Source organism: Tachypleus tridentatus, chromosome 9, assembly GCF_004210375.1.
Source record: "Tachypleus tridentatus isolate NWPU-2018 chromosome 9, ASM421037v1, whole genome shotgun sequence".
NCBI classification, from domain to species: Eukaryota; Metazoa; Arthropoda; class Merostomata; order Xiphosura; family Limulidae; genus Tachypleus; species Tachypleus tridentatus.
Window position 1 is genome coordinate 55411885 of NC_134833.1, and position 14286 is coordinate 55426170.

Sequence of the window (14286 nt, forward strand, 5' to 3'; positions counted from 1 at the left end):
TATAAAATCGGGTAAATTTCTATCATTCCCTGAGAGAGTATGTCAAGCACTTTTCACTGTGACTGAATATTGTTTTCTGTTACTTGTTTTCCAAAAGTTCTATTTTAGAGACACTCCGAACTAAAGAGAAGATTGTTGATCATGATCAAATAAAAAAAAAAAAAAAAACTAAAAGCAATTGGAAGATAAAATTTCTGAGTAAATAAAAGTTGAAAAAAGTACCAGACTTAATGATAGCTGTTATCAATAACGAATAGAGAGCGTTAAGTAAGTTGAATGAAAGGACTAGGCCTAAAGCAAGACGTCATCAATGATGATAATAGAGTTGAGAAAAAGGACTAGGCTTAATGATAGTACCAGTGGTAGTTTGACCTGTTTTTGAACGTTATTACTTAGGCAAATTGAAATGTAGGATGGTTTTATTTATCTTAAAAAATTAATCTACCTTGATAAACAGTAGATTCCTTATACCTTTCCGCCTATCAATTAATTTAATTATTTAACAAAAAAAACTAGGTTTAATTTTGTTGTTGTTTCATAGTAACCGAAACATTTCTATTGCATTGAGAAATAGAACGAATTTATTTTGCAAAAAAAATATTTTCTTTACAATGAAGAAAAATAACTATTATCTTATTTTTTGAGCTTCAAAGAAATAGGTTAAACATTCCATCACTTTAAAATCTAGCTCATTGATCGGTATTTATAATTATATATTATATTCTGACATATAAACCCAAGAAACTGCCGGGTTTAGCATTTGTTCCTATTGTACTTTTAATTGATATATGTGAAATAATGCAGAGGTTTCATTATCGTTTGTACAAATGTAACATTTTAAGAAGTTCTCAGCGTACATAATGCAGTGTAATCCGAAGATAATTAAACAGATAAATGTGCTCCCTATTATTGAAACTTACAAGTGAGGAAACATAAACAAAAAGAAATACTTCAGAGAACTTAATCAACGTAATAAATAGATTCGCATAATATGTAGAGTCAATTAAGGAGTTGCGTCTTATTGTGTGTATAAATGTCTGAACTAAACTCTCCTTCGAATAGATTTGTTTTGGACTGAAAAAAATGACGTTAATGATATATCAGAGTAAAGTGACGACATGCTCTAAAATATATGGTACTCAGGTGAATACGGGAAAACATTACAGTGAAGCAAATCTAATATCCCTATAACATGTGTCAGTTATAATTGATAACCCGGATCTCATCACATAGATAGTCATTGCCTTGGAGATTTCATCCAGTTAACAACTTAATTCCAGATTTAATTAGAAGTTTGAACATTTTTCTTGGAAGTATGAAAATAAAGTTGGAGACATGATGAAATCATTCAAAACGTTCTTTTTTTTTCTTACAAACTATTTTCATTTTCTGTGTGTAAGCTTGTTTCGTAATCATGATGGCAGTATACCTTCACTAAAGTTACATTCACAAGGTAATATATATATATATATATATAAGAAAAGTGGCACATCATCTATATGTAACACCAACAAAGTAAAACAATTTCATGAGTTTTTGCTCGAAATGTTCTTAACGTCCATACCACGCTACTTATGTTTAGTTATTTTTAAGTTTTGCTTGAAACTGTGGTAAAAGAACTATTCTACTAAACGTGCAGGACCTATACTTTGTTGCAAAATAATTTGATACAGTAAATTTGCACGATGGGCTATCTATCTGTTCTGTATCCACCACAGACATCGACAACCAGATTTTAGAAATAGAAGTATGCGTAATCACCGCTGAACCATACACGATTTTATTTGCCTTTAATATTACTTTTAAAATATAAGATACGACTACACAACTTTCTCTTTGAAGATGATCTTGGAAGGTCGAAACGTTATTCTCTGCTATATTAGTAAAATTTTTAATACCCATAGCAATCGTTCTGAGATACATTTTTACTTCCAGAAGGTTTTTTGTCATTAAGAATAGAAGCTATCGATATTTCCAGTATACCAGTATTAACTTTCACATCTGATGATAAGGAACACTCCGGGGAAAATTAAATCTTTGTGTCTATGTTTTTATTGGAATGCTAAGTAATTTGTGAAAATGTCAAAATCTAATAGCTTTTCTAGTTATTCTTCTTACTTTGTTACATTTGAAACAAATACAACGTTTATTAATGCAGAAAACGTTTATGGAATCGATAGAAATGTAATCACTGCTTACGTTTCCACAGCAATACTTTGTGTATTTCACTCAACTGATAATTAGCAAAAACAGTTTTACTTCTTGTTCATTAAAGTTTGATGACGAAGTTAATTTACTACAGAAACTACACTTGTTTACGAATAAAATGTTTATGCACATGTATACAGTAATATAGTTTTATATAAAATATGCAGTTCAGTGTTTAAATTTTAAAGTAAAGGACATTCTTATAGTTTTAACTTTGAAAAACATCAACACTTTCTATGATATTGCTTGTATATTATGCACCTTTTTTTTCTACAAATGTGAATGACATTTTGCATTTAACATAAAATAGCATTAACACTTTGAAAGAGTTTGCCTCTTGGTAAGTTACAAACCAGGTCTTAGAAAATAGAAAACCTAAAATATCAATTTATTTCTGTTGACCTGCTCGTATAATATGATTTGTGAAATACAATCGCCTAATTCGTTGCTTGTACAGGTGACCACGTTTAGTTAACTGTTTTAGAGGAACAAGCACATGATGTATGAAGTTGCTGTGTATCAAAGCATGGTTATTTAATTATTCAAACTTGAGATAATATACACACTTGTCGTTTATAAAAATAAAATAGAATAATCTACTTGTAAATAGAGAGGTCAATATTCTACCTCTAGAACAGTACGAAACGAAATTACTTCAAAGATACGTAGCTGCTCAGAAATCACTAGTTTGGGGAAATATCCAAACTAAACAACTGATAGATGTTAAAAAGTAGGCTGAATGAAGCTGAAGGTGATTGATTTTTACAGAAGAATCAAAACTGTTTGTTAAAATCAACGATAGTTTATTCTATGGCAGAGAGGAGTAATACCTGTCAAATAACAGATACTATGAATCCTGCTAGGTATCTAATATAAGAGTGTGCTGAACCTGAGTCAATGGTGTTGTAGTTCCACACAAAATTGATGGAACCCTAATGCTAACAGGTGAAACCAGTTTATTTTTTATTCATCATGTGATTCCATCAGAAATAAAATTTGTTATGCATCATGTGAAAATACATTGATCCAAAACATACAAGCAAATTGTAAAACGATATCTGACAGAATAAGAAAGACAGATGGAACATTTACTACCATGGTTTGGCCTAAAATGTTCTGATGATAATATTGAGAGTGTGTGTATTGATATGGATTATTAATAGGTCTAGCATTAGCTAAACACCTTAGTTAAGCTATGAGGAATAACACAAGATTTTTAGAGCTATATTTCTAAACTTTACGTTTACGAACTTGTGAAGGAAGGAAAGCAAATTTGATAGTTTCCTTATACGGAGACTAGAGAGATAGCAGATTTTGAGCTATCCTTGTGTGATCAATGAGAAGGATTTGACCCCATAAGAATAATCCCGAAGATCGATAGTACGATACGCTGACATTTCACCCTGAAGTAATCTGTTATATTTTTAAAGATAAACAACTGTACAATTTATTCGCTTCTATTATGTAATTTCTGTAACAATACATTAAACGAAAGGTAGGTTAATCGTATACTTGCAATTATTCATTGTTTGCACCTCATTTGTAAATATTATCTGTTTGTTTCTATAAGTATTTACAAAAACTCGATAGATATATAATTGAGAAAAAGAATTTGTACATTCTTTGGTCGCGTGGAAGTAATATTATAATTAAATGTTATAATACACTAAGACTAATACTATGCTAGTCTTTTAAATTAAATCACGATTATATAATATTAAATATAAACTTATTTTCTAAATAAATTGCAATAATCTAAGACTAAACTACATTAATCTTGTAAAGGAAAGTTACAAAGTTACAATAAACTAAAACTAACACAACACTAGTCTGTACATATAAAGTACAATAATTTGTGTTTCTGTTTGTTTGTCAGGTATTTAATCACTCCTGGGCAGCTAGGTAAATCTCAACCAAACTTTATAGAATAATAGTTTGATACAGGGGGCGTGTTACTGGGGGCTTACAACACCCTCTAAACTCCATAATTGCTATTATTGAGTACTTATTAATCTTGGCAGAAGCTAACTTTAATTACATTCATATATAACGCCACATCTTTAGAGAAAATCAAGAAAAACATATATTTTAAATAACACAGCAAACACACACACACACACACACACATACAATGTGGATGATAGCATACAAACATCTTATATATCTCAGAGAATGTGTTAGCCCTCTCTGGAAAAGTGGAATAAAAATGGTCGCCGCTATTGCAATGTCACATAAACTCAGCTAAAGTTTCTACTCCAACAAACACCATAAGGTTGATAAGAAGAATCGTTATTGTGTTATACCAACTTTCTACTCTGACCCACGACCTTTTAACTTTGGCCTAGGAAAACACTTCTGCAGCCAATAACCGTCAATTATATAATTAGGTGAAAAAATCTGGAAGGACATCAAAGGGTAGGAATTGAAAGTCGGTACCAGAAAGCACATCTACCACCTCTATTTTAGTCGATACTTCTTCCTGCAAGGTCACCCTAATCATCGCACAATGTGTACCATGCTTCAAGTATATTTCATATATATTGAGTTATTAAAGATTGTACAAAACTTTGGTTGTGGTAATACTTAATAGTTTAATAATATGCTATGTTATAAATAAATTGTTTGATAGTTAGAATTCTTATGTTGTGTATTATAGTACCTTTTTTAAAGTTCAGTATCTGGACAAAGAAGAGTTTTCTCAGTTTGTTATTCTAAGTAAAACTCATAATAAAGTAAAAACAAAAACTGTATTAATCTTGTAAATGAATGTTACAATAGACTAAAAATAACACTACACTAATTTTCTAAATAAAAGTTTAAATAACTTGAAACCAACACTACACTAATTTATAAATTAATTATACAAAATTAAAGACAATGGTGATGGTACGTTTTCGTACACTTTGGTAGTATATGTCTTTTTACGGTCATTTTCATCAATAAAACTCACGAAACCACAAAGAAAACTAATATAAGAGCTGAAAAACCAGATATTGTATCAATCAAAATTGGCTAGCACATTGTGGTATTGTTTTACTCTAGCAAAACCTGAAAACTTGAATGAATTTGACTATGGTTGAGCAATTCGGATTTTAGATGTTGTGAGAAGTTCAAATCGCTATTATGAATTCAAGTTAACGAAAGTACCAAAAAACTTATTTATGTGTGCTCATTTGATCAATTAAATATGTTGTGTATCAAAACCTTACCAGTAGGTAGTGCTGATAAGTAAAAATGCCATAATATAAACGATTGGTTTGTTTTGAATTTCGCGCAAAGCTACACGAGGGCTAACTGCGCTATCCGTTCCTAATTTAGCAATGTAAGACTAGAGGAAAAGCAACTAGTTATCACCACCCACCGCCAACTCTTGGGCTACTCTTTTTACCAATGAATAGTGGGATTGACCGTCACATTATAACGTCTTCATGGCTGAAAAGGCGATCATGTTAGGTGCGACGGGGATTCAAACTCGCGCCCTTCACATTGCGAGTCGAGTGCCTTATCCACCTGGCAATGACGGGCCTTAATATAAAAAAAAATGCATTTGTTCACACATTCATTAGTGTGTGGAATATGCGTATTTTCATGAATTATACCCGAAACATATTAATACTTATTGCGAAATTAGTAACAACAATAAAAACCTATAATATTTTTATAATTCCATTCCTTTGATCTGTGGTTATATTAGATATATTTCTTTAAACGAATATATCAAAGTCAGGGACCTCTATTAGAGAAAATATAATTAGAAATGTCATCCAACCATCGATTTTTAAAGAGTCCACTTTGATCATCTTTACGAAATTAACACTTATTCTTTGAATTAAAAAGTTTACTTTGGTTGTATAAAAAAAGAATGGAAGCCGTGTTCCATTACTTCTTTTATTATTAATTAACACGTATTGTGTTTTCTAATTTAAAAGAGGATTTACTTTATTAACAACGTGAAGAAAAATTTTTTATGCAGGTTATTGGGGCCTGGCATGGCCTAGCGCGTTAAGGCGTGCGCTTCGTAACTGAGGGTCGCGGGTTCGCGCCCGAGTTCGCGACAAACATGCTCGCCCTCCCAGCCGTGGGGCCGTTATAATGTTTCGGTTAATCCCACTATTCGTTGGTGAAAGAGTAGCCCAAGAGATGGCGGTGGGTGGTGATGACTAGCTGCCTTCCCTCTAGTCTTACACTGCTAAATTAGGGACGGCTAGCACAGATAGCCCTCGAATAGCTTTGTGCGAAATTTCAAAATAAACAAACAAAATGCAGGTGATTTTAATATTTTATGTGAATAGCTTCAACACATGTGAGTTAAATGCTTTCAAGTATCTTCTGTGTTAACTTCAATTCAGTGTTTTACACTGTAATTATGTATATATATATATATATATATAATAACGTATTTTAAATGAATATACTATTTCAAAACTCAGAAACAATCTTCAGTTTCACTGGTTACAGAGATAAGTCAAAGCGACCACGTTTGTAAACTAAGTTTAGCTATGTTTAAGTAATTCATTCTTGTTGTTGTTTTTGAAATTCGCGCAAAACTACTCGAGGGTTATCTGCGATAGCCATTCCTAATTTAGCAGTGTAAAGCTAGAGGGAAGGCAGTTAGTCATCACCACCCACCGCCAACTCTTTGGGCTACCTTTCATCAACGAATAGTGGAATTGACCGTCACATTATAACGCCCCCACAGCTGAAAAGGCGAGCATGTTTGATGCAACGGATCTGCGCACCCATGATGCTCAGATTACGAGTCGCATGCCTTAACCAACCTGACCATGCCGGGCCCTATGTTTAAGAAACATGATGTAAGCTGACACGTTGTATGAACGAACTATAATTTATTTAGATCATATGAAGTCTTCTAACAAACTCTGACACTGCTTATGCTTTTATGTTTTACTTTCAGATGTATTCAACAAAAGAATAAAATGGGATTTTTCTAAAACAGAAAATAAACTATTAATGTGTTAAGATACACATAAACAGATGCCGGAAGAAACACATCGATCCTTTGACTCCTCTTCTGAAGGTAAACAAAAGTTCAACGTTAAATAAATCGTATATACATTTTAAGATTTACATTCAATTTTTTTCTTTTATATTCTGGATATAAAAGATCTGGATGCAAAGCTAACGCACGCGATTCATCGTCAACTGCTGCTTCAGTAATGTATTTTATCACGTGCTTTTCAGCTGTTTTTATTTTTGTGTTTTTCCATTAGATTCGATCACACGTATATCAGTCAGCTGCTGTATGGTAATGTATCTTTTGGTGATTGAGGCATTGAGATGAAAAAAAAAAAAAATCGTACTAAAATGACAACAAAGCAGTAGTTAGTTTGTTTGTTTTTTTTCCATAGGAAAAACACAAGTTTCATTAAAACCATGGTATTTTTTTAAAACACTTGAAATACTTTATACCGAGGTTTAAAATGTCGCCATAATTTATACTCAAGGAAGCAAAACATATTACAATATCTGATACCAGTATTAATAATTTAGTAGTATGTCGGTTTAATCTCACTCTATACTCTCAGAAGACACAGTGTACATAACCAATTATGTAGTTTGAAACTTACCAGAAAAAATAAAACTACACCTTACAGCGATAGTGTAGCATATCGAAGCGACAACATAGAATAGCAATACACTTAGACTAAGTTACTTGCTGTTAGATAATAGGTGTTTAAATAAATAAACAATTTTTTTATTAATTTATAACCGAATCCTGTAAGTATATCACATATTTAAAATAGACAAAAGTAACACTTGACCACTTAAATTTACTTTACACAGTAACAGTTGTTCTTCATGCTGTTTCATACTATATCTGTCTCAACCATAAGTATGACTGTCATATCATTGACGACTCTGCTAATTTATGACATTTAAGGATACATCGGTACAGGATATAACAAATATAATATGGCTGACGTGTTGTTATACGGACTTCTTTATTTTTTGCAGAACATCTTATAATTTTTATAACATTTACAAAGTATAATTTTGGTATGTTATTTTAATCATATAATATACTGCCCTCGGTGGGAAACTAATTAAAAACCTGAGAACTTACAATTTGAAAAAAAAAATCGGTGGGCAAACAACAAATAGCTAGTTATTGTTAAAACTAGTTAAAAACGAACATCTATGTAATATATGACGTTTAATAAAATAAACTTGATCATTAAGACATCTTAGAATGAACTAAGATCTATCTAAAAGTCTGTCATTAAATTTTATAATTTATATTTAAATTATAGTTTACATTTTATCAATATATTTTGTCACATAAGCCCAAGTATTGAGTTTTCCGAGGTCATCAATGTAGTAAAACTATATGGATATGAATTTCGCTCTTATGATGTGGTTGAACTGAATGCTATAATATAATAATGTTTCTTAAGTGGGTCAGAAACGTTTTTAGGATGTTATTGTATTTTCAAGACCTATTCAAGTTAATCAAGCTTCAAATATAATTTTAGAATACGACTGAATTGTGATTGGTTCGAGAATAAGTAGTTATAATAAATCTCCATATTTTAAACATAATATGTCAAGGTATTAAATAGAATGGGAGAAAACATCAATCATAAAGAAAAATATTCAATTGAAATTTTATCGATGCACATTAATTTAATTAATTTATATCATTAAACGACTACCTCTTCTTAAGTAAACTGAAATATAAAAATTTCAGTTTGGGAAACCAGCCATAAACATTTGAAGCCATCGTTTCCTGTTTCATAGAAGCTACCAATTGTGAACAGTTATTATTTCTCGAATGACTTTATTGTTCAAGGTTTGGACAGTATGATCTATACAAGTACGTTTTAGTATTGTAAGGCAAGGAAAGCTTGGCTGGAAAAAAAAAATTCTTTTGTAATGATATTGTGCTATTTGTTCTTCCACCAGTGGCTCAGTCTGAAGACTTATAATGCTACAAATCAGGGTTTGATACCCGTTGTAGGCAGAGCACAGGTAATGCATTTTGTGGTTTTGCGATTAACAACAAATAAACAGATAAATTCTTTTCTTACTAAGGAAGCTTAGTTTCAAAATCACAACTTGTATGTGTGAAACAATAGCACCAGTTGTGTGTAATGTGTTTTGCAAAAATTATATTAGAATCGTGCCTAGTTATATTTGAAGGTATGTATGTTATATAAAGATATCTTCCTGGTTTATCGTTTTTATTTATTTATTTATCAGGTTACGAGAGTGAACACGTTACGGACTCCATACAGAAAAGTTTTATTATTCTCTAAAGTGACTCTTCATACGTATTGTAGGCTAAATGCCCTAGTCAAGAACACTTATCATTTATGTACATCTATTCCTAATTTTGAGCTGCGGCCAGAGATAAGGCAATCAGTTAACAACTACACCACATAAAGTGGGTATTCGTTACCACAACCAAGGTAAAAATCTGAAGCAATGTATTTAGTATTATGTATCAGACCCTGTATTATAGTGGTAGTGTCTTATGTCAGTTTCAGATTAGCGATTCACCACTCCAAATTCCAAGTCACTAGTCCACTGCCTGATCATTAGAGGGCGTATTGTTAACATTCTTGCATAAAACATGGATAATGAAGGTTTTATTTTCTCGCAATTAAATTAAAGAAAATCTAATTACACGATTCAGATAATAAGATATATTTTGAGTAGTTGGAACGTAAAACAAGTATAAAATATCTTAACAGAGCTAAGCAGTAAAAATATTTCAGTTTATGGTTAGTAATAAATGCTAATTGCTACAAACCTCGTTAGCAAGAGACATGCATTAGAATATTGAGAACAATAATTTTGTAAGCGCTCAGTATGGGAATCTTATTGTGAGAAAACTAAATATGATAGGAAAGGTCTTATCACTCTAATTATGAGCTACCTACAGCTATTTAATTTTTGAAAAAGTATTCAACTCAGAGATATCAAACTTACTGGGAACAATGAACATGAACTGCATAAATGTTAAAATTGATAATATATTATTTTTATATATTATTTAGGCAAACGATGTTACAATATCTTCTATTCGAGTTAAGGAACTTTTGTATCAGCAAAATAATGTGTGATGTTTCTTTTTTCTATTTTGTATAGGTATAGATTATTTTAACATGAGAAGAAATCCTAAACGCTGAATTGATTTATCTGCCTTTAGGTATGAGCTTAAGATTCCGAGATAATTAACAATAAATATGAAATACATTCGAGACGTAAATATAACAATTTGAAACGTCTGTTGATATACTTAGTTGGATAATTGTAATCTGTCATACGTATAAGTATTAAGAAATGTTGGCTGTTTTCAAATTGAAAAGAAAGCAGAAAATATTTTGACATCTCTCACTTCAGAATACAAGATAAAAGAATCACATTAAGAAGTGATTGTTTACATCAGGTAAGGTAATTTTTGAACGATGAATGATGCAATTACTACTTTCTTAAGAACTAAAGGTTACGGACCCGGCCTGGTCAGGTTGTTAAGTTACTCGACTCGTAAGCTGAGGGGCGCGGGTTCGAATACCCGTCACACGACACATGCTCACCATTTTAGCCTTGGGGGTGATATTACTGGACGGTCAATCCCACTATTCGTTAGTAAAAGAGTAGCCCGACAGTTGACAGTGGATGATGATGACGAGCTGCCTTCCCTCTAGTCTTACGCTGCTAAATTAGGGACGGCTAGCACAGATAGCCCTCGTGTAGCTTTGCGCGAAATTATAAAGAACCAAATCAAACTAAAGGTTATACCATCTTTGTTGATAGCTGAACGTAGGTAAGGTTATGCAAGATTGTTTTTTTTTTTCCTTGAGCGTAAAGTTGCACAGTGCTGTGACCACCACGGGTATTGGGCTCCGATTGTTAGCGTATGAGCTTTTAAGTTTCTGGGGTAGGGGAGAGATAAATAAGATAAAGTACTTTTAATGTCTGTGACAGGTGAGTACGAGTACAGTGTTGTTTATTCAAACAACTGTGAGTTAGGTTTAACTCAAACTCAAAATATATGACTTTATGCTGTTTGTTAGACACGTTTTCTAGCTTGTCCAGAAATAATTATTTTAGTATCAAGCTTATAAACGTTATTAACAGGGTATAAAAATAAATTAGAATACAATCTGTATACGAACATACTGGTATTTGAAAATGACTAAGTTGCATAAATTATGTATATATTACAGTATCTTCTCCTTAAGCATTAAAACTAGAATACATAGCATTGTTGTTTATCGCGATAATAGTAAATTCTATTTAAGACAAGTTAAGGAGTTTTACCCAGATTAATATAATATGGATGTGTTCAATGCTTGCACATATAGACAATCATATGCATGAGCTGAAAAACAATTAAAAGTGTAAGATCCCGCCCGGCCAATACTGATCAGCGCGTTCTTGCAACTCGACTGACCACCCGTCAAAATATTGTATCGTAATTGTTTCATTGTAAATTACTTTATTATCAGAATTGATTGTAAAATTTTATCAGTTTGGATAAGTTCTGAATAAAATACAAAAATACAGAAATACTATAATTTAAAATATGGATTATTGACAAACATAGAACAGTAATAAAGTTAGTATTCGACATTTCAATATATCCTCAGAGACATGTACCACTGAAGTGCTGTATAGTTCCACTTTAAAGCATTATTTGTCATCACAGTTGTACATTGTATGGATTAATCTATTTATCCACAGTTGTATATTGTATAGATTAATCATTTTATTGACAATTGTACATTGTATGAATTAGTCTATTTATCGAGGCTTTAATGAGTTCCTAAGTACCAGGTCATCCCATAAGTAATGTCTGAAAATTTAATACATAAAGGGCATCATCATTTCTATCTTTGTAGAAGACTTTAATGACTGAAATATGTAGTAAGACGTGTATAAAAATGTTCAGACAAATAAAAGAAACAAACACAACTTCACTTTTTCAGATCAGTAATCAAATGAACACTTATGTAGATGGATGTGTATGAGGAACACATTAGGCATATAATGCTTTATGAGTATAAGAAAGGCAATAGTGCAGCAGAAACTACACGAAACATTCAAGGTGTTTATGGACGGAGTCTCTCAATAAAAAAAAATGTCGAATGTGGTTTCAAAAGATCAGACCAGGTGACTACACCTTAAGTGATACGACAAGTTTAGGTCGTCCTGTTGAGTTTAATAATGACTTGCTGCTGGCTGCACTTGATGAAGATTGTTCTGTAATGGTTAAAGAACTAGCGCAGAAGCTTAATTCAATCCATTCAACAGTTCATCGTCATCTGCAACAGCTTAGAAAGGTGTCAAAACACGGAATATGTGGTCCCCCATGACAGACACAAGCCAACCTTAGAGTAAAAGTGGACATTTGCACTTCTCTTCACTCTAGTGAACGTAACTCATCTTTTTTTGAACAGGTTAGTGACTAGAGATTAAAAATGGATATTTTATAAGAATGGTAAGCGCTGCAGACAATGGCTTAGTGCGAGTAAAGTGGCTAAAGCACAGCTCAAAATTGACCTCCACCCTAGGAAATTCTAGCATTTGGTGTGGATATTGTTGGTGTGGTCCACTTTGAGTTGCTGCCACTCAATGTAATGATTACGTCAGACTTCCATTGCCAACAGTTAGAGCTCTTGAATGTTGCCCTGAAAGAAAAGAGGCCTGCTTTGATCAATTGTAAAGATGTTGTGTTACATCAGGGTAATGTATGGCCCCATACAGCAAGAATCACATCTACAAAGATTGAAGAGCTAGACTGGAAGAACCTTCCACATCCCCCTTATTTTCCAGACCTTGCCCCATCTGATTATCATCTATTCTAAAGTTTGCAGAACTATCTTGATGGGAAAGAGCCTGAACCTGGAACACATGAAGATGTCAAAACTACCCTCTCTACATTCTTTTCCTTTAAACCCTAATAATTTTATAGAAGTGGCATTCAAAAACTTGTGAATCGTTGGCAGGAAGTAATTAATAATAAAGGAACATACGTTATTAATTAAATAACATTAAAATTGTTTTAAATAATTTCTCTTTTTCTGAACCTGGTACTTTATTTTTTTTTACTGAATACATATTTTATCAATTCTCTCACGATAGAGAAAGGATTTTGTTTCTTAGAAACCACCAATTCTTCTAAAATAATTTATATGTTGTTTTTATCATCAGTAGCATGAAATAAAGAATAGAAGCATACTGTTTAATTAGAGATATTGGTTAAAATGTTTAGCATAAGGTATTTATTTCGTTGGTTCTCGTTTCTAATTATATATATATATTTATTATGATAATTACTTTACATTGTTAGTTTAGTATATGGATATAAGACCAACCTAGATTCCTTAAACTTTTAAAAAATTGTGATATTATTGGAATTATAGCTGGAAATTATGATAGCGGAAAGAGTAACCAACCTATAAATCAATACATTTTAATCGTTGCAAGTAAGGGCGATATACTGACTTAGCTATTTCCATTACTGGCTTAATTTTTATGTCAGGTTACGGAGCTAGCTTGCTTTAATCAGACATTTGATTAACACGTTTCTATCTTACTTTAATCAGAAGTTAATATAAACATGTATATATCTTACTTCAACCAGAAGTTAGATTAACACTTTTCTAGCTTACCTTAATCAAAAGTTAATATTAATCTTTTGTCATTATGTACATTAACATAAATATTGGTTTCTTCCATAAGTTCCAAAGAAGTTCAAATGACCCGCTCAAGCTCTTGTATAATTTTTAATCACTTCTCTAGCTACCATAGACGGAGAAAGGAGTATTAATGGTTGAATATAAACCCTCTTAACTGATGCATGAGAACTTGTGCTGTATTTGTTTACTCTTACCTGTAAGTTATGAGTAGAGATATAAACATATTTTAAAACATTTCGCCATCGGGATTAAGCTCTCACGAATATTTTCTCCTAGACTCCATCATGTCTAAGTATCCTTCCAGGCAGGTTTTACTGCTATCTAGTGCCTCTTAATGATGGGCTATAGCTACCCAAAGAAGATCTTTAACCTCAAAAGAAACAAGTCAGGATACCTGTCTAAGAAAACT

General features: G+C 32.0%; 1 protein-coding gene across 4 annotated transcripts in view; it reads left to right on the forward strand.

Moving 5' to 3' along the window:
• LOC143225276 (nephrin-like) overlaps positions 1 to 14286 on the forward strand; it is a 90141-nt gene that overhangs the window by 25401 nt on the left and 50454 nt on the right. Inside the window, exons 2-3 of one of the 4 annotated variants that reach the window (XM_076454375.1) lie at positions 7124 to 7246; positions 9430 to 9638. The exons of 2 other annotated variants lie outside the window; for them this stretch is intronic. The gene's annotated coding sequence lies outside the window, so the exon portion shown is untranslated. The remainder of the gene's footprint in view (positions 1 to 7123; positions 7247 to 9429; positions 9639 to 14286) is intronic. One more of the 4 variants, XM_076454373.1, reaches the window with a different exon arrangement.